Source organism: Phyllostomus hastatus, unplaced genomic scaffold (genome assembly GCF_019186645.2).
Source record: "Phyllostomus hastatus isolate PE091 unplaced genomic scaffold, TTU_PhHast_1.1 phas_contig_150, whole genome shotgun sequence".
In the NCBI taxonomy this organism is placed as follows: domain Eukaryota; kingdom Metazoa; phylum Chordata; class Mammalia; order Chiroptera; family Phyllostomidae; genus Phyllostomus; species Phyllostomus hastatus.
Window position 1 is genome coordinate 17785744 of NW_025333611.1, and position 26493 is coordinate 17812236.

The 26493-nt window shown below is 45.3% G+C and overlaps 1 protein-coding gene and 1 pseudogene across 6 annotated transcripts in view; both read right to left on the bottom strand.

Moving 5' to 3' along the window:
* Positions 1–26493, bottom strand: part of GRIA1 (glutamate ionotropic receptor AMPA type subunit 1) — a 274574-nt gene that overhangs the window by 139203 nt on the left and 108878 nt on the right. The window lies entirely within an intron of this gene.
* On the bottom strand, positions 24196–24845 carry LOC123807577 (annotated as a pseudogene).

Sequence of the window (26493 nt, forward strand, 5' to 3'; positions counted from 1 at the left end):
GTAAACGTGCCCCTCCATCCCTTGATACTGTTTTGCAACCAAGATCTAATACTGGCATGCGGTGAATTATAACAGATATAAATTGTCCCCAACTCCTCTAAACAACATCATGACTATTTAGAATTCCGAGATCTGTCCAGGGCTTCCCTGCCATTTACTAGGTAAAATCTTATCAGTAATTTGTTAAATTCAAAAAACATTACTTGAGCAGCATCGCCACAAAATTGGAATAGGTTGGTGAACCGTGACAAATGTGTTTCCTGTCTTCACAGAGCTGACACAGGTTCAGGAAGTTGTACATGGAGGGAAAGAAGGGTGTTTTGAGAGGGTAATAAGGGGTTAACTGTAGAATAAGTGATCTTTAGCATGATTACAGGCAGTGTTTACCGAGCACTCACCACAGCCGGACACGATGCCAAGCTCCTTGTGTCCACGTCTAGGTAGAAGGACAAAGGCAGCGAGGGGCAAGATGAGGGGGCAGTGGAGAAACACCAGAAAGGCCACTATGGCTGAAGGGGGGGATGTGGGTGGGCACCTTGCCAGCGAGGGAGCAGTTAAACCAGTGTGTCACGTGTCAGTGTTGCATTTCACTTTGGCTTTGGACTCATCTCAGCTTTCCCGGGCCTTTCTTCACCCTGGCCTGGACCCAGCTGGGACCCAGCAGTGGAGGGAGATGCAGTGGAGGAGCCACCCTCTCCTGCTCGGCTTTGTGCACTTGTTGTGAAACATGAGTGCCAGGCACCGGAGGCCAGCAAATGTGACACTGCGTGTGAAGCTGAGTGTCAGATTAAGGCCGGGCTCGCCGGTCCTGGAGTTAGACTCATCTTGTGGGCTGGCACACGGAACCAGGGGCAGGGGCAGGGGCAGGACCAACAGACTGATAGACCGTAAGCTCTCCTGCACACCTCCTCAAGTGCCTGGCATGGCTCTGGAAAAGTGAATTCACAGAAGCTAATCTGGGGCCTTCTGGGCTGCACTTCCCCCATCTGGACAGTGGAGTTTATGCTAAATTAATGCTTTTCAAACTTTAATTTTGTGTGGATGTGTGAACTACCTCTAATCAACTCTTATACTCATTGGGGATGTGTGGTTCTACAGATGGGAGTTTTCTTTTTCTTCTCCCCATCTTCTACCTACCTACTCATCCAGCCATCTGACACATGTTAACTGAGCATGGGGTATGTGCTGGGAGCAGGTGGTACCTGGTGCTAACATTGGATAACAAGACCACCAAGTCCCTGCTGTCTTGGAGCTTAGGTTTGAGAGATGGGAGAGAGATAATAGACAAACTAAAAATCATCTTGCTTACTGTGTTAGGAGAAAATAACGGGATGATGTGAGAGAGACGGGTAGGGCTAGTTGAGACAAGGTGGTCAGGGAGACCCCCTCTGTGGCACTAACATTTGAGCTGAGAAATGAACCATAAGAAGCAGCCTGCCAGGCAAAGGGTCAGGGAAACAGTTTCAGGCAGAAGAACCAAAGAACAAAGGCTCTTGCCCAGGCACAGGAAAAGACTGATGAGCTTGAGAAACAGGAAGAAGGCCAGTGTGGACATAGTAGAAGAAAGAAGAAAAACAGCAACGATGGGGGTGGAGAAAAACGTATATGGCTCTGAGTGTGTAGGGCATCCAGGGGTGTCTTGGGTTTGCTTGGAGCTCTAGAACATCGTCTTGGTCTAAGAAGGTCAGTATGAGCTGATCTTACCAGACCTTTAGGCTTTCATATCTGGTGGCTCAAGTCAATGGAGGGAAGACAGAGTGGAGGGGAAGGTTTCCAACCACTAAGTTGGAAAATGGGAAAGGAAACATCTTCTGACTTACGTGCACTGGGACTACCAACATGGGACAGTCAGCGAGTTCACTGGGTTCCAGGTAGACGCTGTGCGTTCCTCAGATGTTTCCAAGCTTGCTCTAGGCCCTGGTCTCTGACTCACGCCTTTGCTTCAGCCTGCACAGACCTCCTGCCTCTTCCTCTCCAAATCTTTTCCACTCTTTCAAGGTTCAGTTCGAATGCCACCTCCTCCACGAAGCTCTTGTCCCTCCCCATCGCCAGTTGCAGTCTGACAGTCTCTGTTTTCTTAGATGCCCACAGAAATTCGAGCCTCCTCAGTTTTTGTCTAGCACTCGTGCTTTAGTAACTTGAGTTCTTTGCCTTCAGGAATAGAAACCAAAGGGGCTAACTTAAGACAAAGAGAAGTTTATTAGAAAGATATGAGGGACCTCCAGTTTTTTTGAAAAAATGGATCCTAGAGAAAACAGGGATTCCGACAGCTCTATGTGCCGGGATTTCAGACTGCCTCTTCGGAGCATCACCGTTGCTCCAGCCAGTTTGTGAGGGCTGCTCCACACAGCTGCAGCCTGCCTCGCTCGGGGCACGGCTCGCCCCTCGGTCCAGGGAAGGTGGAGCATGGATCTTCCTAAGATTAGATAACTAACTGTCTTACTAAGATAGCAGCCAAATAAAGTAAAACAAAATATAAAATAAAAGAAAGGTACCATGAATAGGGAGTGATGAATACTGATCATATCAGACTAACAGATGTCTACTACATTTCTTTTTGCTAGTATTTTATAATACAAGTCAAAGTCCAAGATTGTGTTGGAAGCTCCATAAATGTCCTATACATTGAGACAGTTTAAGTTAGGATCTATGTATAATTCAGTCATTGTTGCCTGCCTGCTATGGGTCAGACCTGGTGGCAGAGAGTGGTGGATAAGACAGATGATACTTCTGCCCTCAAGACGCTTATGTTATTCTTTACAATCCCTAGAGGGCATTGTACAATGACTGCACAATAACTTTGGTACAGGAAAATCATTCGGCTAATATTAACCAGTTGAACTATTCTTGACAATTGACCTCCTCTTGCTTCTAGTGCTTTTCTTGAGTTGGATGGACTCTTTATTTTTTACTTATATCATCAAGTGACTTTTTGTGTATTTATATCTTTTCACCTGCAATTGAGGTTTGCAAGCTTCCTTGAAGTTAGAAACCCTCTGATTCTATCATTTTCTCCTGGTAGGTACAATGCGCAGAACCCCATACAGAGCTGAGTAGGAAATAGACATAAATGCTTGGTGATGTTACCTGTTTCACAGTCTTTTAGATTAGACTGACCACCGAGCATCCATGAGTTTGGGGGTATACAATACCCCGACCCTGACGCTGTGCTTCGACTCTGTCACTCCCTGTTACCTTAGACCAACAGAGCGTGAGAGCTGTGCTCATAGGCTGATGTCTGAAACCCAGCCAACCTTACAGCATCTCACCCACAGCACCCAGTCTCCTTAGCCAGTGCTCCCTAGGCAAAAAGTGTGAGTCCCACTACATAGCTCAACCTTTAGGATATTGAATGGATTAAAACTAGGGCATTTCACCCTGCATAGCAAACTTCTTGTCACTGTGTACTGATGTGGTGTTATGGAAAGAGGATCCTTTGGAGACATTTCCAGTAATGACACGTGTATGCATGGGTGTGCTCTCCTCCTTGGCCTATCACTTAGCCTAAGAACAACTGCAGGATGATAGATTGTCAGTGCTGAAAAGGTACCTGGTCCTCAGGCCCCATTGGCTTGGAAGACTTCTGATAGCTGTCTGACCAGCTCCACTTTAAAGTCTATTTAATTTACTTACAGGTGCTTGGAATATAGCAAAACCTGGTGTCCAGGGTATCATTAGCTTCCTGCCGCACATGATGTCAACATGCTGGAGGCTTCCTACTACCTACCTATTTTGGGTGGTTGTCCCTGTTTGGGAAGATACTATTATTCTTATTATGTATTATTATAGTCATATTAACCATTTGAATGTTTACTCTGTGCCAGATCTGGGTCCAGGCACTTCACGTGCATTTTATCATTGGCTCCTTTCAATGACCAATTTTTTTTTCTATTTCATGCAAGAGGAAGCTGAAGTTCAGGGGCATTAATTAATCTTCCATGAGGCATTCATGTGGTGAGCGACAGAGCTGGGATAAGACTCCAGGGCTGTCTTACTCTGTGGCCTGTGCCCTGAGCTGTTGGGCCCCATCCCCTGAAAGTCTGCCAGTCCAACCTGAGTGTTCATTCCCTGGATAGTGATGCCCGCCAACACTGAGCACTTAATGTGCCTGCTCCTAGGCTAAGTATTACTAATTGAATAGTATGGGCTGTGGATACAGTTATTATCCCCATTTTATAGGGAGAAAACTGAGGCTAATTAACATGACCAAGGTCACATGAGCATTAAGTGAAAGATTCATAATGGAAACAGAGGCATTCTAACTTCAGAGCCGTTGCCAGGTGTCTGAAGGTGTCTCTGTTTGCAGGGGTCTGCAAACTTCCCGCGAAAGGCCAACTAGTAAATACCTTGGGCTTTGTGGGCCATATGGTCTCTGTCACAACTCATCAGTGTTGCTTTTGTAGCCCAAAAGCAGCCAAAGATAATACGTAAACAAATGAGTGTGAAACTTGAATTACAGTATAAAACCTTATTTATAGAAACAGGCATTGGGGTGGGATTTGGCCCGTGGGCTGTAGTTTGCCACTCCTACTTTGTGCTGTTTTGCTATTGGATAGCAAGTAGGATCAAATGCTGGCAGTTTGGGAGGGGTAATAATAACTCGTAGTGTAAGTATATGGTTTTCAAATCTCTCACATCCATTTTCTCTTGTGAATTCCGGTGAAGTAGGCAGGGCAGGAGTGATGACCCTTGAGCTCATATGTAAAAAAGGAACCAAGGATCATGCATCTGGGGAATGCCGGAGACAAGTGTGACCCCACCTTCCTTTCTCACATCCTGCGGTTTTTCTGCGGTGACTCTGATTATTGGTTATTCACACTCTGGGGAGGGCAGCGGGAAGGAACCCTAAGAGAGTCAAAATCAATTGATGATGTTTCAATGTGACCGAAGGATACTGCTTGCTGGCTTTTGTGCAGAAGCCAGTGGGACCTTGAAGTTCACAGACAGACTCCAACTGGAGTCTTGACACACGGAGAGCAATATGGCAAGTAGGTGGGTTGCTTCCTTTCCTGTGCACTGGCCAGCTTCATCCTAGAGGACACTGGAATATGGCCTTAGAGCTAAAGGCTCCTCTGCCGTGATAGCAGGGGAGACTCCAACGCTGAGGGTGCAGGTGCTTTCAGAGGTTGTTTAAAAAGTGGCTATGTATTGGGGGACTCACAGCATTGTAGCTGGACCCTTTAAGGCCAAGGCTGAGCCACATGTGGGGCCTTAGTCAGGAGTACTGAGTCGGGGGCTCAGGCTGGGGTTGGGGTCAAGAGCTCTGTTTGGACGAGATCAGGACTTGGATTTGAGACTGAGGTCAGGCTCATTGTTAGGCTGGGTTCCAGGGCCAAGAGGAAGGCTGCAGTCCAGGGCTGGGTATACCCTGGAAGGCTTGCTCAGCCTCCTTTGGGTATAGGAGGCGTGGTTCTCTGAAAAGGTCAGGTAGGGACGACATCTACTTAGCTCTGTCTTCTGTGCAGCCTTTGGGAACTAGCACACTAATCAGCCACAGCAGAATGAATAAATACAAAGACACTAGCCAAAAGAAAGAGAGTGATGGGAGAGATCGGCCCATAGCTTCCTGTGTTTCTGGCCCGGCCCCCAACCCCCAGCCCTTCTCCACCCATCATACAGCTCCTTCCACTGGTTCATGAATGAACCATCACTGCAATAAGTAGCAGGTAAATCACTCGTGAAATGAAGCCAGTCTTACTTGGCTATCTTATTTCTGTTCATTGGGTGGGTGGGAGGAAAAAGCTGGTTTCTTATTTGCTGTTCTTTCCTTATGAAAATATGACATATAAATGGATTTTCCTAAGCCAAGCAGGAAGACTGCAGTGCATGGTAGACCCATCAACTTGATTGGCACTTGTCAATCAATACAGAATTTTACCAAGATCTGCAGCTGACAGCCTGAGGGTGCCATGAATCAGTAGAATTAATTTCCCAGCTACGGCGTGTCTACTGAAAAGGTGAGAGGACAAAAATGAAGGATAAAATAAGGGTGTGGAAACCAAGAAGTGCTGGATCTCAGAACCAAATGGCACCAACAGAAACCAAATTGTTGCTCCTCTGATGTCTGAATTCACTGCTGACCTTTACCCTTGGCTGATTTCCAAGGCTGAACACCAACCAAATGCAGAGGTGGATACAGAACAAAAGCTGAATCATCATTTTTTGTTTGTGTGTTTATTTTTTTGTTTTCTAATCCATGGTCTTCATAAAGCATGCTGAGAGTATGACTTTTAAAAACAAATGCACAGCCAATAGTTTTGCTATGAACATGCACTTGTCTTACTTTTCCAAGGGGATGTGAAAAGCAGTCACCAGGCAACCCGTAAGAGCACTTTGTAATGTAAGACTAAGCTCCGCCCCCTGCCATTCTTTCCTGCATCTGCTCCCAAGCCACACCCCCTTCAGCTTTGGCTTCACACTGGTCTTTATTTTTACCTGTCAGGACAGTCCAAACTTTCCTGAGTTGGGGCTTTTGCACATGCTAAAATCTCCCCTAGAAGGCTCCTCCAGCCCTCTCTACATGGTTGAACCTCATTCTTCTGGTCTCACCTTTAGTATTCTCTCTTCAGAGAGGCTTTCTGTCAAGAATACATCCTGCCTCTTTAATACCTTTTTAGTACCATGCTTGTTTTCATCATAGCTTATCTCTGTCTTTAATTATCCTGATTTTTTAAAAATTTACTTGTTTAAAATAATTTTCCCCAATAAGGGAGGGATCATGACTATTTTATCTTCCAACATAGTCCCAGCATCTAGTGCAGTGCCTGACACACCAGTGTCACCAAAACATATTTGCTGAAGGGAATGGATGAATGAGTGAGTGAGTGAATAACCAAGCAATAAATAGAGATGCTGGTTCTCTACAGGACCTTAAACAAGTTATTTCCCCTCTTTGGAGTTCATTTCCTCCTTTGTAAAAGAAGTGAGATTCAATTAGTTCTAGCTCTGTTCTGCCTCTGGAAGTACACATTTTCTTACTTATCATTTTACACGTGGGAGAGTTAAGACATAAAGGCATGCGGTTCAGCCCAGGAGCTGGTGCTCTGGTCTCCTAGACTGTTCCCACCAACTGAGAGTCTTTAGCAAGAGCCCAGCTGCCTTCTTCTCAGAGATGCACCCTGCCACCCCCTGGCATTTAGTTTCCTTGTACCAAACTGGCATTTAGTTCTCTTTGTACTGAAATTTGATCTCCCTTTCAAGACTTCTCAAAACACAGAATGAAATAGCTCCTGCTAAGAAATGGTACAGGCTCCTTGAATTCCAGATGAAATTCTGAGAACAAAAGCATTTCTCACTCTCCTGGGGTGTTCTCTTTGTATGTTCTTGCTATAATTAAGAGTTCTAGGAGAGGGTGGGGGAGGAGGGTGGGGGAAGGGGGAAGGCTGAGATTTAAACTAATTCTGGGGGAAGCGGTGAGGAAGGAGGGAGCACAAGGCACAAATTTAACGTGGAACTGGTGAGAGCATCTGAGGAAAGATGAACATGAGGACAGTGTGCCGTTTTCTTGCTTTGGCATAATGCACCCACAGAGCTCCACGTTGGGGATCCCCACTTGTCCTGGGTCCCCTCTCCAGCTGCATTTCCTAACAGAGGCCCCAAGCACTCTGCTATGTGCGGCCAGCTCTCTCTCTCCAGATGTCCATGCTTGTGCACACGTTCCCCAGAAGTGTCCCTCCACCTCTGGAAAACCTCCCACGTCCTTCCAGACCCCAGTCAGTTGTTGACTTGAGTGGGCAGCCTTCCAACCCTTCCAGAAAGAAATGAATTCCTTTCTCTTCTGAGTTTCCATCTTACTTTTTCTCTTACACTTCTCTTGACATTCTATAACTTAACATTTTCATGTCTGTCTTCTTCATCAGACTGTGAGTGTCCCTAGGACACAGCTGGGTCTGATTTGTTTATAAAGTCTTATACCCCAACCCTAATCTTCATATAGTAGATGCTCAATAACTGTTGAGCAAATTTTGGTTTGCCACCCTGTGAAGTAAGGGCAGTGATACCTGCCTTACCTGCTATGAGATCACCTACATCCTAACTTCACTATAATGTATAATATACCTGTAAGCCATCATTTTATTCAAATTGCACAACCCAGCTATGAGGTGGGCTGGACAGGGTATTATTACTGCCTTCATCCAGGTGAGCTTCCAAGGGTTAAGATGCTTGCTCTGAGTAGCACAGCTAATACATATCAAACTAGAAGAAGAAAACCAATTTGCTTGACTTGTGGCTGGGTTCCCCCCCACCCCCATCAGATTACATGTCCCTTCCAAAAGTTAGATGTCAGCCTTCGTCATGCTGACTAACTAAGGAAAACATGAATCTAAACCCTCCTAAAGATGTCATGAATGTATCCATTACTCCCACTTTCCACCCCGCACTATCCCCCCCCGGCCCAGGGTTCATCACTGTTCCTAATGCATGCGTACTGCACTTTGTCACTTTCCGTTACCCCTGGCTCCGCCTTGCCCATTTCCCTTTTCCTGCACTCATAAGTCCTCCACCTGTTCTTTTGAAAATGGAAATCAGATCCCGTCAGAACATTATTCCTGTAAGCCCCTCAGAGCTTTCTCGTCATGCTTTGAATGAATCCTGCTCTCCTTTGTATGACCTCTAAGGGTCTGCATAGTCTGAGCCCTGCTGACCTGAACAGCTTCATCCATCTTTTCCCTTTTCCTCATCTACTCTTCAGCTTCTCCAACATTCCAAGGCCTCCCTGCATGCTGTCCCCCCACCTAGAACCCCTCTCCCACTTTTGCTCGGTTGGCTTCCTCCCAACTTTCAGGGACCACCCGAATTATGTCATCCACTCTTCTCTGTCTCAGCAGTCAGTTTGATTCCTTCACAGCACTTTATTCAAGTTGCAGTTACAGTAGAAGCCCTCTTATCTGATGCAACATGGACTGCAATTAGATTATTTGAAAAGGATGGAGAATCGCGTGCGCGCGCACACACACACACACACACACACAACAAATGACTCATAACGGGTATTTTGTTTTAGCTTAGAACACCTAAGTGTACATGTACTTTTCTTTCTTTTGATGTAGTGGGAACTTGAAGTCATTTATAAAATAAATGTAAGTACAGATTTATTTTTTGCTTTTCCCCTGGCTTTTAGTGTTGTCTTACCTACACCTAATATTACAGTATTTTAAGTGATGCATCTTTGAGCCTTTCAAAAGTATTTAACTTAGTTTCCAAAGAAATAAACAACATTTGCCCTCATATTTCACCAGTTTACATAATTTTTAGGTGCATTGCTCAAATACAAGGAAAACACAGATGTATAAGTAGGTCTGGGAACACACAGTTGACTCCTAGTGCGCCTCCAACCACGCTGATGTGAGCGGAAGTGTGTGTGCACGCTGGTCAGAGGAGAGACTGCTGCCCAGAAGCTGTCCGCTCACCGGGGGCGTCCCTGGGGTGTCTGCCGACAGAGTGGAGAATGCAGGTCAGTCCAATGACCTGACTGAACAGAAGTCGGTTAAGAGAGATTTCACTGCCTCTGAGTGATTGTTGGCTTGTTGATTATCTGTCCCTCTGTTAGGCTGTCAGTTTGTGAGGGCTGACTCTTTTTGTTTTTCTTAGCGTGCCCACCCAGCACGTAGCATGGTTCTTGGCACGAGGAGGTACAGTCAGTGCCCAGTAAATGAATAAACAAGGGAGTGGACCATCTCCCTCCTGAAGTGAAACATTTGTTTCCTCCCAGTAAGAGGATCGGCATGGACTACCTAAGCATGGTCATTTCCAGATATACATTCTGTTACTACTAACTGTGTGTTTCTGTATTTCAAGTTCTGACTTTTTCCGTAGGTTTTGTACATACTTACGTCATTACTTTATTGCCTTCCCTCACACCCGCACACAGGACAACCATTACCATGGCCACATCACGACCTAACCTCCCTCCTGGGGCCACTTGTAGGTTTAGGGTGACCCCATCCCTAGTGCCTCCTCCAAGACAAGTGAGGGGGTGGCAAGGCCAGGGCTAGGCTATGCTAGAGCTGTGGAATCTCTGCTAGATTGTTTTCAGGGTGCTGTGCCGGCCTTGCGTTGCTTTGAGCATGAGTAGAAGGAGCCTCTACTCTGAAGATCTGAGGTGGGAACATGTCTTATTGGTGATACTGGGCAAAACTCTCCCCTACCCTGTCACTGAGGGTTGTTGGTCTTTGCTGGTCCCCATGGTGCTGAGGTCCAGACAGCCAAGATCAGGTGAGAGCCAAGATCAGGTGAGAGCCTCAGGGAAAGAAGCTTCTGTGGGTCCTCCAGCTCGTAGGGGACCACAGTCTGGTTTGGTGCAACAGCCACATGGTAATAAACATTAGGCTTTTTTCCTTCAGTGTGTTCCTTTGCATGTTTCCCTCTCATATATAAGGCACAGAGGCACTGATGGAGGATTTGGGGATCCTGGTTACCAGTATAATAACAGTGGCAACAAATGATGATGACAACGACGATGATGATAATGTTGGTGATGATTTCTAACCTCTTTCTAACTAATAGCCTCTTCCCTGTATGGAGCCCTTTGATGCTAGGAACTAGACTACACATTTTACGTTCTTTATGTTTTGAATCTCTCTAACAGCCCTATAGAGGGTACACACTAGTACTGTTATTGCTGTTGTTAGTATTATAATTTTCTACAGGAAGAACGGAGGCACAGGGAGACAGAAGTCATGGAACTGATAACGCAGGACAGAAATCCCAATCGGTGTGTCTCTGACCCACAGTGTGAGTCCTGGCCGCCATGCTAGCTTACCTTACCGCACACCTGACACCATGCCATCCGGTGCATAATTCAGGCATTGATTCAGCACAGCATCTGTGATACAGTGAAGGGCGATAAGAACCAAGGCCCCTGATTTTCAGAGGAGCTTTCTAATGCGATGAGGGAGAGAGACTCACAAACCACCAATAAAAACTGTATAAGAGAAAATGAAATAAACCCTACAGTGGAAGTACAGCATGTCCTGTACCTCAGGAGGGAGATCAGGGCAGACTTCCAAGATAAGGGTCTTAAAGGACAAGCACATTTTCAAAAGTCAGAGGCAGAAACGCCTAATACAAGGCATGTACTTTGCCCTCCCGTTACCCATGCCAGCTGCCACCTTCATCCCTGCTCTCGCATTCGTTCGCATGGAACCCAGGTGCAGCTTTAGAACCCTCCTAACCCAGTCCCCACCCCAAATCAGACTGAAAGTGTATGTGCTCGGCTCCAGGGAACAGGAAAGAAAGGCCGCAGTCTCCTCATTTTTATCGGCTGCCGACAGTGTCGGTCATCCCAGACGCTTCCCACCTGCCTCTCCTGACCACCGACTGAGGCAGTTTAAAGTGTTTTCAAGCTTCTCACCTCACTGGCTGTGGCGGGGGGGGGCTCCAAGCTGTGAAGGCCCCACATCAGTGCACGGCGCTGTGGAAGCGTCCCGAGGATGCCTTGTGGGATCAGAAACTGCACGCACAGTGTGGGCCTGCAGGAGGGCGGATGCTTCCAGCTGCACCCAAAGCACCGAGGGAGGTGGAGGGGATGAAAGCGGGGAGGAAATGCGTCTTTGATCTCAAAAGATCCCGAGTCTCCAGAGCAAAGGCAGAAAGGTCATGGGAAGCCATCGAGGACGCATTGGCCTGTGCATCACCCACCCTTGGGATCCAGTGCACATGCCCACCTGCCCACCTGTCTGCTGGAACTCGACAGATCTCTTCCTGTCTCTGGGCCTCACAGTTTTCATTGGTAAAACAAAAGATTTGGCTGCAGTTTGCTGCAGTTCCAACACTCTCTAATGATTTCAGCGGCAGGGTAATAAATAGGAGACAGAGCAAAGCTGGACTGTGGAGCAGGCGAATGGCTCCTGTGCATTTGCTGCTGGATCTGACAGTACTGGGAAAAGTGCACCCTCCAGTGTAGACCCTTGCTGCACAAAAAAGAAAGTAGAAAACAAAATAATACTTTGGTCTATTGGATGGACAAGAGTACCAAAACAACACAAAACCAAAACCACAAAAGCATGATTCAAGAGTAGGCAGAGGTGCTGGCTGCACCAGGATCTGGAAAGAGGAAAACACAGATGCAGGGAAGGCAAATGCAAATGAGTATCTAGCTACACTTAATTTTTTAAGTTGTCTGATATCCAGCAGAGGCTGGTTAGCCTCAGATGTTACCCAGAGGAGCTCATAATGCTCACTGCAGTAGTAGTAGTACAGATAGTAAAAGCTATCACTTACAGAGCATTTACTAAACACTTGCATTGCTAAACACATGCATTAATTTCTTTATTTCCCACAGCAATCCCATGGAGAAGGTGCCAGGGTCTCCATTTACGGATGAAGATATCAAGGTTCAACATCACATAGACGTGGTAGCTCTGGGAGTCAAAAGCAGGTCAGTCTGAACTTCAACTTCATGCTTGTAACCATCCTGCCTTCAGAAAAGCAAACATAGACAAACGGGCTTCCTCTTTGTGCCGACTCTCCTGTGACAGGAGCATTTCACCGCAGCCCTTCTCCACTTGTTCCAGCCCTTCAAGATCCCACTCAGATGCCACCGCTTCTGTGAGAGCCAGAGTCAGAATCAATCCAAGCCTCTCTGGGCTCCCAGGGCTCTTAGCTTTCACTTCCATTAGCGCCCTTAGCACTTCCTGCCTGGTTTGGAGTTAATTGAGTCTGATCCTCCCTCCACTCTACACCCCAAGCAAGTTGTTTAGACTCTCATTATGGCACTTGGCATCTTTCATTAATGCTGGCCATGCCTGGATTTATCTCCCATCTTATACAGTGAGCCCTCCCCCTAAGAACAGGAGCTGTCTTAGGAATCTTTCTGTGTACCTGATATTGAATAGTGCTTTGGGAACAGATGCTTTGTAAGTAAGGCTGGCACACATAGTTGGTTTCTTCCTTCTGTCCAGTCTATGGGCTGAGATAGTCTGATGTACTTTTCCTTGAACCCTTTCATGGTCAGGGTCATTGAGCAATGTCAGGCAGGTGTCTGGGACTCCCGTGTGGAGTTTCGCTCAGGTAACTGAGGAGGTGGGGCAACTGACCTTTTCTCATATCACTATTGACCCTATGGTCCTCTCTCCACTAGTGGAGGTTTGTCCACTCTTGTGTCATCACTTCAGGAAAAGGATTGCTTGTCTTACTCTGGAATTAGTAACTTCACTTTTCCTCGGGGGAAAAGGCTCTGATTCCAAAGGAAAAAATCTTTAGAGGTCATTTTTCAAGGGAGGAGGCTTCAAGGGCCACCTGGGATGTTCAGTTTCATGCTCCTGTGTTCACTCCTCACTGGATGTCTGAGTGGTTTGGAGCACAGGGTTGATGGGGGACAAATGGGTTTAAACTCTGTGCTCTGTCCCTTAGGCAAGTTAATTAGTCACTGTGAAACCTTTGCTTCCTCAGCTGTGTACAGAAACTGTAACAGAACATACCCAATGGAGCTGCTCTGAGAATTAAATGCATTTAAAATGTGTTCATAGTGTACTTTTCGCCTACCATTGCATCTGTTGCTGCAGTTGCTATTATTGCATTGTTGAGTTGTGGTTGTGGTTATGTTTTGTAAATACATCATCTAGCTACTAAGAAACAGAAGAGCAACATGCAGATGAAAATTTCACCTCTGCAGCTAGCAGGAAATGCAAAAGCACATGTAGCTTCTAGTTGGGAGCCTAAGAATAGCTGTACTTAAGTTTCTGCTTAAAAATAACTCGCATGTTTTTAGGCTTTCAGAATTGAAGGTGCTTTAGAGAGCATCTTTATCAATTGTGCCATTTTATAGAGAACTGAAGCTCAGAGGGGGGAAATAACATTTCCAGGGTCAATCCTTTAAAAATCAGCCAAGCTAGGGTTCTAACACGGATTTTCTGACCCCAGTCCAGTATATTTCCTAGTGAGTATCCCTTGAGATACAAACCTTTTCTTGGATGTAACCACTGTGTAGCATTTCAGTTCTCCTGCCAGTCCCTATGGTAACCTGGGCACCATCTGAAGATGCTGCTCTGCTGGTATTGAGAAGACAGCCATCACACATTTTGGTACACAGACACTGCTGAGATGAGTCTACCTCTTTATGCCAAGTTTCCACTCCTTTCTAACTGTTCCGTAGCATTACTCCTCCATGAGCTAATTCTGCTAAAATTAATATGCCAATGTCTATATTAGTAATGAGGGTTAAGGGTCTAGTCCTTTCCTTCACATGCTGCCCTTGAACTCAAATGCTGATGAGAATTGCACTGGCATTCTGGGGTGAGCTTCAGCAGTACAAAGCATGAAGAAAATAGGCTAGATTTATTTATTTTTTAATTTTTTAAAGATTTTATTTATTTATTTTAGAGAGATGGGGAAGGAAGGGAGAAAGAGAGGGAGAGAAACATCAATGTATGGTTGCCTCTTGCACACCCCATACTGGGGATATGACCTGAAACCCAGGCATCTGCCCTGACTGGGAATCAAACTGGCAATGCTTTGGTTCACAGGCCTGCACTCAATCCACTGAGCTACACCAGCTAGGGCCTAGGCTAGCTTTATTATTCTCCATACTCAGAGAGCAGAGTCAAGGCCTAGCATAGCTGGTGGAGAGGAGAGGAAGCAAGACCTTGGGTGGGAAGTACCACCCAAAGTACAACAGTTGGGAAGAAACTCTAATCCAACGCATCAAGTGGCACTTACTCCTGGGGCAAAGTAGATAGTTATTCTGCCTGAACTACATGCCTACATTTTACCACCTCCCTACTTTTGTTCATGCTGTTCCTTTTGCTTTCCTCTATTATTTAAAATTATGTAGGACTTTGCATCACTTAAAATATTTTTATAGTATATGCCATTTTGCTGAATCGTCATAGCAGCCCACTGAGGCAAGTACCTGTCGCTGCTGTTTCAAGGAGGAAACTGGAAGATCAGAGACATGAAAGGACTTGCCCGGAGCCACAAAACTCATCTGTCTGTGCAGCAGGAAGGCCTTCTCCTCCCATCTCCAGGTTCAGTGACTTTCCACATGTGAGAGTCAGTGGAAGCTCCAGACTGATACTGGGTGTGGGCACCAGCTCGCCTGGGCTTGAGCCCTGGCACATGCCCCTTGCCTGTGGTATGAGCCTGAGCCTGTTACTTACACTGTCTATGCCTTAGTTTCTTCATATGCAGAATTGGGAATAATCACAGTCTTAATCTCAGAGGATGAGCTATTATGTGTAAAGTGCTCAGAATAATGGCTGGCAACAAGATACAGGCTCAGTAAATGTTGCCATAGAAACAACTCTGCGTCTGTTTGAATTCTCTTTCTGCCAAGGCTCATCTGAAATGCCGTAAATTGTTATTCTGACTTTTCATAAATAGACACAATTTCTGCCTCTTTTGGACCCTGTAATCATTTGTACTTTGCTCACAGCACACAGTGTGTTCTGCTCTGCGCTGGAGGTCTTTGTAAGCTCGTTTTTCCCGTCCCACTCCCCCTTTGCCTGGGAGTGCTGTGGCCTCGGACAGAGCTCCGGCATAAGCATGTCCGCAGCAGGGCCCAGTGTAGGGCTTGATGCCAGAGATGAAGGCAGCCAGCAAATCCTACTTACACTGAATTCAAGTGGCCCCAGGACTCTAGTTCCCACTAAGTCCTAGTGGGAATGTTCTTAGGGATCAGCCATCCTACACTGATGCTGGATAATTGGGCTGCTGAGAGAGGGAAAGACGCTGGTCTAAAGTCACGCCGCGTGGTAGCAGCAGTAGGAACTGAAACCAGATCACAACACTACCAGCAACCCTGGGCTCCACCCAAAATACTGGGCTTGCTTTTTCCTCGGAATGAAGGAGAAAACAGCCCATACCCGAAGTAAAGACAGAAGAGTGGGACAAATGACAACACACAGCTCAGCTGCAGCAACAGTATTGCTCCAAGAATAGAGATGTAGTAGGTACCCGTATGTCCAGCAGCCTGCCAGAGATGGAGGACAGGAGTGAATGACACAGCCAGCAAGCAGTGTTTCCGAACTGCCTTGGTATTTCTTCGCTGTGTGAATGGATCAGGAGTCCTGCACAGGAGATGCCTCTGGGACCCGAATGTATTAAATGAAAACCTTTAAATGGTTTCCTTCCTCTTTTCATTTAACGCTTACTCTAAGCTGGAGTCCTCAAATCTTGGGCTCCAGAGCACTTTCTTCACATTGGTATTTGCACACAGGAGATGACTGAGAGACCCAGGGTCCCGGCACCTAGAACCTAGAAGCCATTTCTAGCAGTTAGCTCACCATGTGATTATCTAATCTGGGAGGCAGCGGGCGGGGGTGGGGGGGGTGGCAGCAGGGGGTGATGAGAAAAGGTCAAGTCCTTGTGAGCTTGTGCCTCCAGAGCCTCTTTTCCGCCGTGCTTCCCCTTTGCTGAGGTTTCAGGGAATGTTTAAAATGTAAAATGAATCAGAGATCATTCTGTGCTGGTCAGCATGACTCGACCAGAGAACTGTTTTGATTCCTGGTACTGCCAAATGCAGTCTTCCAAAGTAAGATAAGGTAAGTCTTAAGGTGATAAACTTCCCCATCCATCTTCTCTGATGTTAATGCCTTGGGGGCGGAGGATGGAGAAAGGACTTTCTCCTGGCTGTGGGTGGGGCTCTGGAAGAGCTGAACGAGCAGACACAGCCCTGGGTGGGGGTCTGCCTGTTCAGATGGTAGCGCCAAGGCTGCCCTTAACTACAAAGAGAGCCTCTGAAAGGGGGTGCAGTGCTCGCCCCGCCATGGCTCCTGAGAGCTGATGGTTCATGCAACAGCCTTCCTGCTCAGGGGTGCCCAGATGGCAAGCAGCTCTGACCTTGGGGCTCTGGGGGAGGTCATCTTCTTCTTTTGATCTGTATTTCCAATACATGAGTCATTTAAAAAAAAGTTAGTGTCGAGGATAAAAAGTACTTATAACAGTTAAAAGTGAAGGTGAGACAGGGAGAGAAAATACTTTTCTGCAAAGGAAATTTATTTGGAAGTAATTTCCCACTACCGACTGACTCGAGGTGCCTGTCTGTTTCCTTTTGATTATTGGGACCAGTTTGGTGGTGGTTGTTGCTGTTGTTGTTATTCATTAGTATTGTTTTAATTTGCACATTGGTTTAATATACAGTGTAAACAGCATTTGATAAGCTTTCAGAGAGCTCACACACCCATCTTACAGACACCGTAAACTACACGTATATCAAATTTGCCTCTAACTTATTATCATCTTTGCCAGACGAACCACCTTCTCAGTCCCTCTGATTTATATCAGTTTCCAAACTGCTCCACAGATGAGCCATTAGCTATATCGAATGCATACTTTTTGGGTGGCATTTCTAAATTTAAGCCTCCCCTGGGCATGATGGAGCTGTCATGACACATATGGATCCTATTACTTGCCAACAATGCCATTTTTCTGTCCTATCAACACCTTCCACGCTGATGGAAGTTACAGAGGTAAAAATGAAAACCGAATTGGCCTATAAATTTTGAAGTGTAGTGGATTTATAAGATTGATTGTGCTTTATTGCTGTTTGTTTTTCATTGTAACACTTAATCAATGTCTTCACTTTTTAAAGAAAACTTGATTCCCTTTCTCACTGAATGCCCCATCAGCTCATAACATCCGGAGCTGTCACTTACTACCACCTAGTAACATATAATAAGCCCCTGCTGATTCTGTTGAGCTGTACTTTCCTTGAAGTCGGGGACAGTCTGAGCAAGAAACAGCCCTGCAGGTCTCTCCCTCTTTGTGCTGTGTAGTGCAGGGTCAGCAAATGCATGACACACATACTCCCTTCCCCTGCACCCAAGGCAGACGTCACTAATTGATCATGGCGTTCTTTCCAGTGGCGCCCAGCATTCCTGGAAGCCACTACCACTTTATCAGACCGGCAAGACTTGATAACACCAATTTTCTGGCCTCACCATTAGGGTTAAAAGCAAGGGTTTTGGAATCGGACTGACCCGAGTTCAAATCCCAGCACTACCACTTACTTGATATGTGACCTGGAGTACAGTTGTCCAAGTGCCCTAAGTCTCAGATTTCCCCACTCTGCAGTGACCAATCCTCTCATCCTTCAGAAGTCTAAATTTGGGCATTTCCCCCTTTGAGAAACCTCTATTTATGTAAGACTGAGTATAGGAGCCTCAGGCCTCTGCAAACACCCTGAACTTGCTCTTCATACTCCTTCTCACTGGAGAAGCAATGGGCTCATTTCTTTTCATTTTTCTGTGATTGGTGTGTGAGCTTCTGTGGGCAGCTATGTTTTTCAGAGCCCGGCAAAGGGCGTGGGCTCTTTGCTGGACTATGGAAAGTAGCTAAAATAAGTAGCACCATCAACACATGAAAATCACTTAGAACAGTGCTAAGCATATGATAAATGCTCAATAAACACGGGTTATTTTCATATATATTCTTATGTTCCATCATTGTAAGTCTCAGAGAAGAAAGCTTACTACAGACCTAACTTTTACATGTGTATGGTTTAATTTTGGATTGCTGTTATTCTCTGGCTGCCAAGGATGCCAGAGCTATCTGTTATCTTCTAAATTTTAAGCGAATTGCATTCCTTGAAACAGAGCCATATTTCTTTCTCATAAAACCTAACATGGGGCCATATATATAAGAGGCCTATTTAAGCATGTTTTGGGCCACACCTATCACGTTTGCCAACACTGTTGACCACCAGCCTAACCTTTGCTGACTCCAGGTACTCTTCCAGGTCACTGAGGCCCCACTGTTCTCTTTTGAGTACCCATGGCCAATAGCCTGGGAGGTCTGCTAAATGCAGACTGCTGGGCCCACCTCCAGAATTTCTGAGTCAGTGGGGTGGGGCTTGGTAATTTGCATTTCTGACAAATTTCATGCTGCTGGTCCTGGACCGTTCCTTGGGAACCACTAACAGAATAAAGGAGATAAAAGAGGAACACTCTTGCCTGGGGAAGATACCATGAGTCCTATTTCTCAGCTCCCAGGTTGGCGATGATCTCCATCTGAATCCTGTAAGCTACATTTGCAACTAACTCTCATTACAGTCAAGAAAACTTACATGTTTAAGTGTCAGCTTCAGGACCTTGCTGAAGGATGAAAGAGCAAGGCTTCTAAATTTTGCTGATGGAGCTTGAAACTTTTCCTTCTTTCTCAGTTGACAACTGGTGAAATTTCTTGATACTTTAATGTGTCGCAGTTAATACCATACTTTCTCAGGATACTTTATGTTTTTCCAGAGTGCTTTCATCTATGTTATCACATTTGATTCTTACAGTAACTGCTTTAGGGAAGGCAGGCAGGAATTAGCATCTCTCTTTGAGTGACAAGGCAGAGTAAACCAGGTCCCAGAATCCTCAATTCATTGCTAGGTCTCTTTCTACGACACCACGTAGTTTCTGTGCAAGAGTCAGTTCTGCCTTGAGCTCCCTTCGTGTACTAAACCTTAATTTATTTCAGATTGTTGTAGATGTTTTGAGCTGGAGGACATGATAAAGAGACCTTCTAATTGGAAGGTTCTTAGGCATTTGGGAATGCAGATTCCCTTGACAGCATCAGGAAAGCTTTGGACCCTCTTCTCAAACAATACAGATGTGTAAATATGTCATACGATTTAATAAGGTTTGACGTTGTACATGGACCTATTAGAGTCCAAGGCCATTGTGCTTTGTGACTGCGAAAGGCACCATTCCCGGTGAATTGATTGTGACCCTGGGAAGATCAGCCACAAACTGTGGAGCCAGAGCAGAGGCGATATATTCACTTTTGGGGTTGGTTCGTTAGTTGGTTTTTGTGATTTTTAACAGATGAGTGAACTGAAATTCAAGAATTGAAGCAATTTGATTTACTTACCACAGCCAAGTAACAGCAAAGTCAGGGCGGGGACTCAGACATGGGGCGCGGAAACCTTTCACTCTCAGCTGGTCCTTCTTACGGGCTGGGAGGCCTTACCTAACTTTTCCAAGATCCACTTCCCCTGCTTTGCAGTAGGAATCAGGAAATCCAATAATGTGTAAGAACTGTATTCTGATAGGGCTCTTTTTAGTGTAAATGAAAGAAAATATGCTAAGTGCTAACACAAGTTGTAGCACACCCAGTAAGTATGGATTCTCTGGCTCCTAGGCTGTTTTTCTTAGCTCCAGTTCATGTGTGACCATTGGATGCATTTTTCTTTCTCTCAGGACAGGTAGGTAGTATCTCAGGTTAACCAGCAGCTATATACATGCAGGTCCTCTGGGCTGTACGGATCTGTGTCATTATAGATGTCATAACAATGGCATTGCTTATAACTGTGCTCAGGGGATCTGATGTTACTTCAAGTGCTTGTGCCATTGTCCCGTATAGAATCTCAGGGACCCTTGTCCTCTCTCTAAGCATGGGTACAAAAATAGAAAAGAAAAAGTCTCACTAAAGGGAAGAAAGTTTAGACCACAGTAGTATCTGGTTCTCCCTACATTTTTCAATGCTTATTTTAGCTTGTGTAAGACTCATTCTTCACACTGCAAAAGAATCACATTATACTTCCTAATCTACAGAGGGTAATGATTTTCACCTGAATATTTTGTTCTGTATTTGCATCTAATTCACATTTAAAGTTAAGCAGAATTTATAGGTTACTTCACTGCATACATTTTATTGTGTTTTAAACATAAAAAAACACGGTTCTTGTTTTAGCTCATCATTGAAACCGTAGAATGCCAGAAATGGGAAGAAACACAGAGACTTCATCTAATTCCCTTTTATCAGGGTCCCCAGCCTCCAGGTTGTGGACCGGCACCTGTCTGGGCCTGTTAGGAACCAGGCCGCACAGTAGGAGGCGAGCTTGAAAATAATGCATTCGAATCATCCTGAAACAGTCCCCCTCCAGTCTGTGGAAAAATTGTCTTCCAAGAAACTGGTCCCTGGTGCCCCAAAGGTTGGGGACCACTGCCTTATAGCATAGGCTAGAGGTGGGTGCTCTGGAATAGGGGAATGTCCTGAAGGTCAACTGTGAGTTCAAACAGTCAGCTACAGAGCTTACACTTGAACTTACATTTCCTGGCTCCAAATTCAGTGTTCTCGCCATGTTTGTCCTGTCCAGCCTCAGATATGAAGAGTCCAGAAAGGCCAAACAAGGTAGTAGCATTTTCCCACTCTTAATTTTTCCTACTCATCATTTTTCTAAAAAGAAATTTTGTGGACAGTGAGACAGAAATACATATTCCTTTTTCCATTTCGATAAGTAGCTGTTCCTGCTTCTGCCTGTTGCCTTGATGAGACTCCCATAATGCTCACTCGCCCTCACCTACACCTTCCATGTTGTATGAGTGGCAATCCATGTTTCTCCCCAGTACCATGGGCCACGTCACAGCGCCCATTTTTTAGAACTTCTTGAAGTGCCTTTACAGAGGAGGTCTTGCCCACGGGAACAGTGCCCTAACTCAGCCTTTTGAAAGTAAGATCTTCAGACTCCTTGACTCTACATGAGTGGTTTGGTGAAATAAAATAACCACAATGTTCCAATGCCTTAAATACAAATTGAGTTTGCAGGTTCCTGATTTATCCATCTCAGGATTCAACTCTCACTTTGTCTAATGACTCATAGTTGCAATGGCCCCATTCCTGCAGAATCTTGGGGAAAGTAAGCACCTTGAGTGAGACATTTCCTTTTTTATTAAAGAAGTTATCAGTAAAGAGGGAAAACAGTCGAAACCGAACTACATTTCTGAGCACAGCTTTATCGAGCTGTTAAGATCTGCTCCTGGCCTAAGTGAGGTCACGGCTGCGTGTTATCTAAGTCTGCAGAGAGACAGCTGAGTGAGCTGTGTGAGGGAGGTCATTATTCGGAAATGCTTCCATTATTAGCATTGTCAGAAAATAGCATCTTTGAAAAAGTAGTAAGCACACTTCTCTTGTGACTTAATAATTTTAAATATTTTGAAGAGAAAGACCTAGTTCTATACGTGCCCCTGCTTTCATAAAAAAAGCTTAATATACACAACTTTACTTGGGCAGTGTGGCAGTGTCACCGATGGTGACTACTTCTGGAGCTAGACACTGTATTTTATACTTGTCCCCATTCTCCTTAACTTCCTGGAATGGAACCTGATGCATAGAAGGCATGTGTTATCTGGTTGCTGATTAGTAACGAGGAGCATTAGTGTAGCCGATGACTCCTTCGAGGACTCCTGAGGTGGCAGGGTATTTTATTTTTTGTTTGTTAGTTTTGCTGCCCAGACAGCTTCACACTCAGTGAGTCCGTAGCCCCTGCCGGGCCCTCCTTTCTTGTCTGCTCTCATGCCCCCTTTGTCAGCAGTCCTGTCCACTCCTCCAGTCTCCACTCACCTGCTGCTCTTCCTATCTGACGTCTGTGGTTCAGTGACCAATGTCCAGGTTCAGTGACAAAGCCTGTTAAGTCACTTAGCTCACATTTATATAGCTGTGTAGTCAACATGCCTGCAGGGTGCAAGAATGATGTAATTCTTTCAACTGGCTTAGAAAACATTTTATTCTGAATTAATATACTGACGTTTTCCAAAATTTTAATGTTTAAAGTCTGAAAGCTGGTGAAATGGAAATGCACATAAAATAAAATGCAAGCTATCCCATGGGTAGTAATGTTCTTAATTAGAAAGTTTAAACCCTAGATTCTACCTACCAACCCCTCCATCTTAACCCCACAAAGATTTCTAGTCAGTCCGCTTTTACCCTTTTAAAGTGCCAAAATTAAGTCAAATTTTAAACTGAGTACATTATCTTTGGGAAGAAAACCAATATACCAGAAACCAAATGATCCTATGTTACTCTCAAGTTGTTGCTACCTCCATCCCACACATAAATCTAGGCTCCTTTGATAATTGTATAATAGGATGTGGGCATTCTAAGTTTAAGAGACAGTTTGAGGAAAATCAGAAGCCAAAAACATGGTGCGTGTGTGACAGGCGGCAGGGGTAGGTGGGTAGTGCTGCCAGTTGTTTAGGGGGCAGGTGCAGAGTGAATCAGCAGGACTTAGAGGAGAAAAGAGAGAAGGGAGGGCAGACTCGAAGAACAGACATGAAGAGAAGGATAAGCAATTTCAATCGGCCATGGAGACCCGCTGCAGGTATGAGATGAGAGGAACGGCCTGCCCCTAGGTACACTGTATTTGTGTTATGGACTGAGAGTCAGTGGCTCACTCAAAGGCAAGGGGACCAGTTAAGGGACCATGCATTCCTGCTCACCCACTCTCCCTGATCCCAGTCGCATGGACCAAATCACAGCTTTTCATGTTTCTGCTCAGCAACCCTCAGGAAAATACTAGCTGGCTAGGAACAGAGGCAATGCTGATATCATACTTCCGAATAAAAGAAGGGGGCTAATGACACACCACTCTTCCCTGGAAAGAATGAGCATCAGCAGCCCACGTTCCCGGGGGACCAAAGGGCAGATTCACCCACTTCCTTTGAATAAAATGACAGCCGCCACAGAGACTTACCTGGATGTTATAGCAGAAAAGTCGCACATCCTGGACTCAGACACACATTAGACTAGCCATTTCGGTTTTTGGCTTTTAAAAACAGAAATGTAGCATGATCTCACTAGATGTCTAATTTTTTGAGTATTTGATTCCTTGGCTCAGAGCAATCTCTCAGCATTTAGTATCCACAGGATTTCTGGTCAATGCCATGAGTCATCTTTATGCCCAAAGGCAGGATGTTTTTCATACATCTGTGCTTTTACTCAGAAGTGTCCGTCTGTCTGAAATGCCCTACTTTCCCTGATAAAACTGGACAAGTAGCAGCAACAGAAGCGATGGCCAGGACAGGTACCAGAGTATGTGAAAGATACACCCTAGAGTATGTGTAAGGCACTAGAGTACATGTAAAGAACAGAGCACCCTGCTGACTTAGTAATGTATTATTACCTCATTTCATCTTCCCTACAATCTGAATTTTATCATCTCAGGGTATAGATGAGAAAGTCAAGGATCAGAGAGAGTACATAACTTGCCTAGGTTCACGCAGTCCAAAAATCCAGAGACAGGAATCTTAATGAGTACATGCCCCCTAAGTAAACTTTATTTAAAAAATTTTAAATAATATTTATATTTTTAGAACATGGGTTGCAACCTGCAGGCCAGGGGGAGAGGGGACAGGGCTGCCCGGAGAACCCGAAGTCCTGAGCCTTGTGCAGTGGTGTCCGGTGCTGCCTGACAACGTCCTCCCCTTGGAGGGGCTGGGAAGTGTCCCGCGCCGGCTGTCGGGGAGCAGATCTAGAGCCCTTGTGTTTCTTTTTTTATATTTTGTTTGGAACTTCTGAAAAATGCAATGCCAACTTCAGAACTGCATTTTAGCTCCTAAAAGAGGTTTCAAGAAGTCTTTTCTTGTCCTGTGGTAGGGTCTCCAGTGAGGTCAAGGCCAAGAACTGTATCCTCAGTAGAAAGGAAGAACTCTCCGGGAAATTTAACAGTGTCCTTGGCTATGGAAGAGCCACTTCTTCTGTCCATTGCTGTCATGTACCTAATAGCAATGTGTGTGTTTTCTGCTTTGGACCGTGTCATACCCTCAGGTATGGTTTACACATGTCTTTTTGGTCATTCCTGTAGCATTTCTCCTTGATATGTTTGTTCCTTGCTCAGAAGCTGCCTTATCATGTTCCAAGGACTTAACACCATCATCTGTGAATTCTTTAATGGCATCTTTTGTGATCATTAGAGTATCTTCAGGGCCAGTAGTAAGCTGATGAATGATTTGGTTATCCTCTAAGGTTCTTTTCTTTACCTTGCCAATCAATCATCCAATCACGGATTTTAAGACCTGGCTTCTTGGCTATTAACTTCATGGATTAGAACCAGTGGGTCCATTCAAGTGGGCATGAAAGTCCACGTCAGGTAATTCTGAATAAAAGGTTGCCTTCCATGGTTCTTGTTCTTCTGCCTCCATCATAATTTAGCAGAATAAAGAGGTTTTCTCCAAGCACTTTTATTCTTCATATGAATACCATGTATTTTGGTTAGGAAGTTTTGCAGTGTTGAATTTTCTTCAGAGGACTTGACTTCCACACGTTCTGACAAGATTAGCTGCATATGTAGCTCTGGGCTCAGCTTTACCACAGCGATGACCCCAGTCAGGGGCCTGAGGAGCCCGTGAGCATCAGGCGTGGGCAGCACAAGCGTCAGTGACAGCAGGTCCCTGAACCAGAGTTCCCTGCTGCCTGTGGGTGTGTGCACGAGGCTTCTCCCTGCTGGTAGACCTGGGCCTGTGCGTGGCGTGCCATTCATCCACGGTGACTACCATGTCCAAGCCGTGTGGCGCTGTGTGTGCACCCCCCAACTCAACTTTTCAGAGGTCCTTTGTCCCGAAGCTTCAGTTAATGCCCCCAAACGCTCTCCTTTTGAATTCTGTTGTACGTTAGTTGAATTTCATCTGGTAACATGTTCTACCTGAAAGTCACTCATTCTATAAATATTTATTATATAGCATATTATATACTAGGTGCGGTGCTAGGGCAGAACACCCTGGAGGAACACAGGTGATGAGAATGCGGGGTAAGGAGGATTATGATTGGAAGTCAGAAAGGGCTCCAAAGGGAGCACAAAGGAGGGCACAGCCAACCTGCTCTGCAGGGTTTGCGAAGCCTTGCAGGAGGGAGTGTCGCTGAATCTAGGACCTAAACACCAAGTAGGGCGGTGGCGGGCGAAGAATGGGAATATTTCAGACCCAGGCAAGCACATGCTCATCTGGAAATGTTCAGTAGCTTTACTTGTATTGCTCCTTCTGTCCCTGCCTCTACCCTCAGTACTGCCAACTCTTATAGTCCCAACATTCCTCTCATCCATAGATGGTGACCTCAGCATAATGGGGTGAATACATTTGGCATAGGTGGTTCCAGAGCCAAACAGAGTGAGTTCAAATCCTAGCTCTACCACTTCCTGGCTTTGTGACTTTGAAAAAAAAACCAGAGAAATTATCATCTGTAAACCTCAGTTCTGTCTGGAAGTGAAGATTAGCAGTAATGCCATCATTTTAAGGTGTTGCAAGTATAAAAACAACCTAATAATATATAAAAAGATGTAGCACGGCACCTATACAAAGCAACTCCCCAATAACGATGGCTTTTACTGATAGTGGTGGGTACTACTAGGTCCTCCTAGATTCTGGCCTCTCCATGAAAGGAATCTGACTCATTTTCATTGTGTTCCTCATTGGGTCCTAACTACACAAACTTAATAACAGATATTCAGTATGTGCCTGCTGATGGATTTGCTGGTGTACATTTTCCATGAATTCATTCAACCAACAAAGATTTATTGAGCGCTTGCTATGAGTCTGGCACTGCTCCACATGCTGGGAAGACAGCAGTGAGCCAGGCGCACTCCTGGAGCTCTTGTCCTAGAATCTTGACCAGCAGTTGTATAAAATGGGTGGTTACTGACACATTAGAATGGGTTTGAAAAATATCATCCAAAGCATAAGAATGATCTAAATTGTTAGTGATCATAACTGTGAACCCACTTGATGTTTCTGGAGAACCAGATTCCTTATCTTGAGACCTCTTCAACCAGTTCAGTGTTTTTCCCTCTGCCTGAATCTA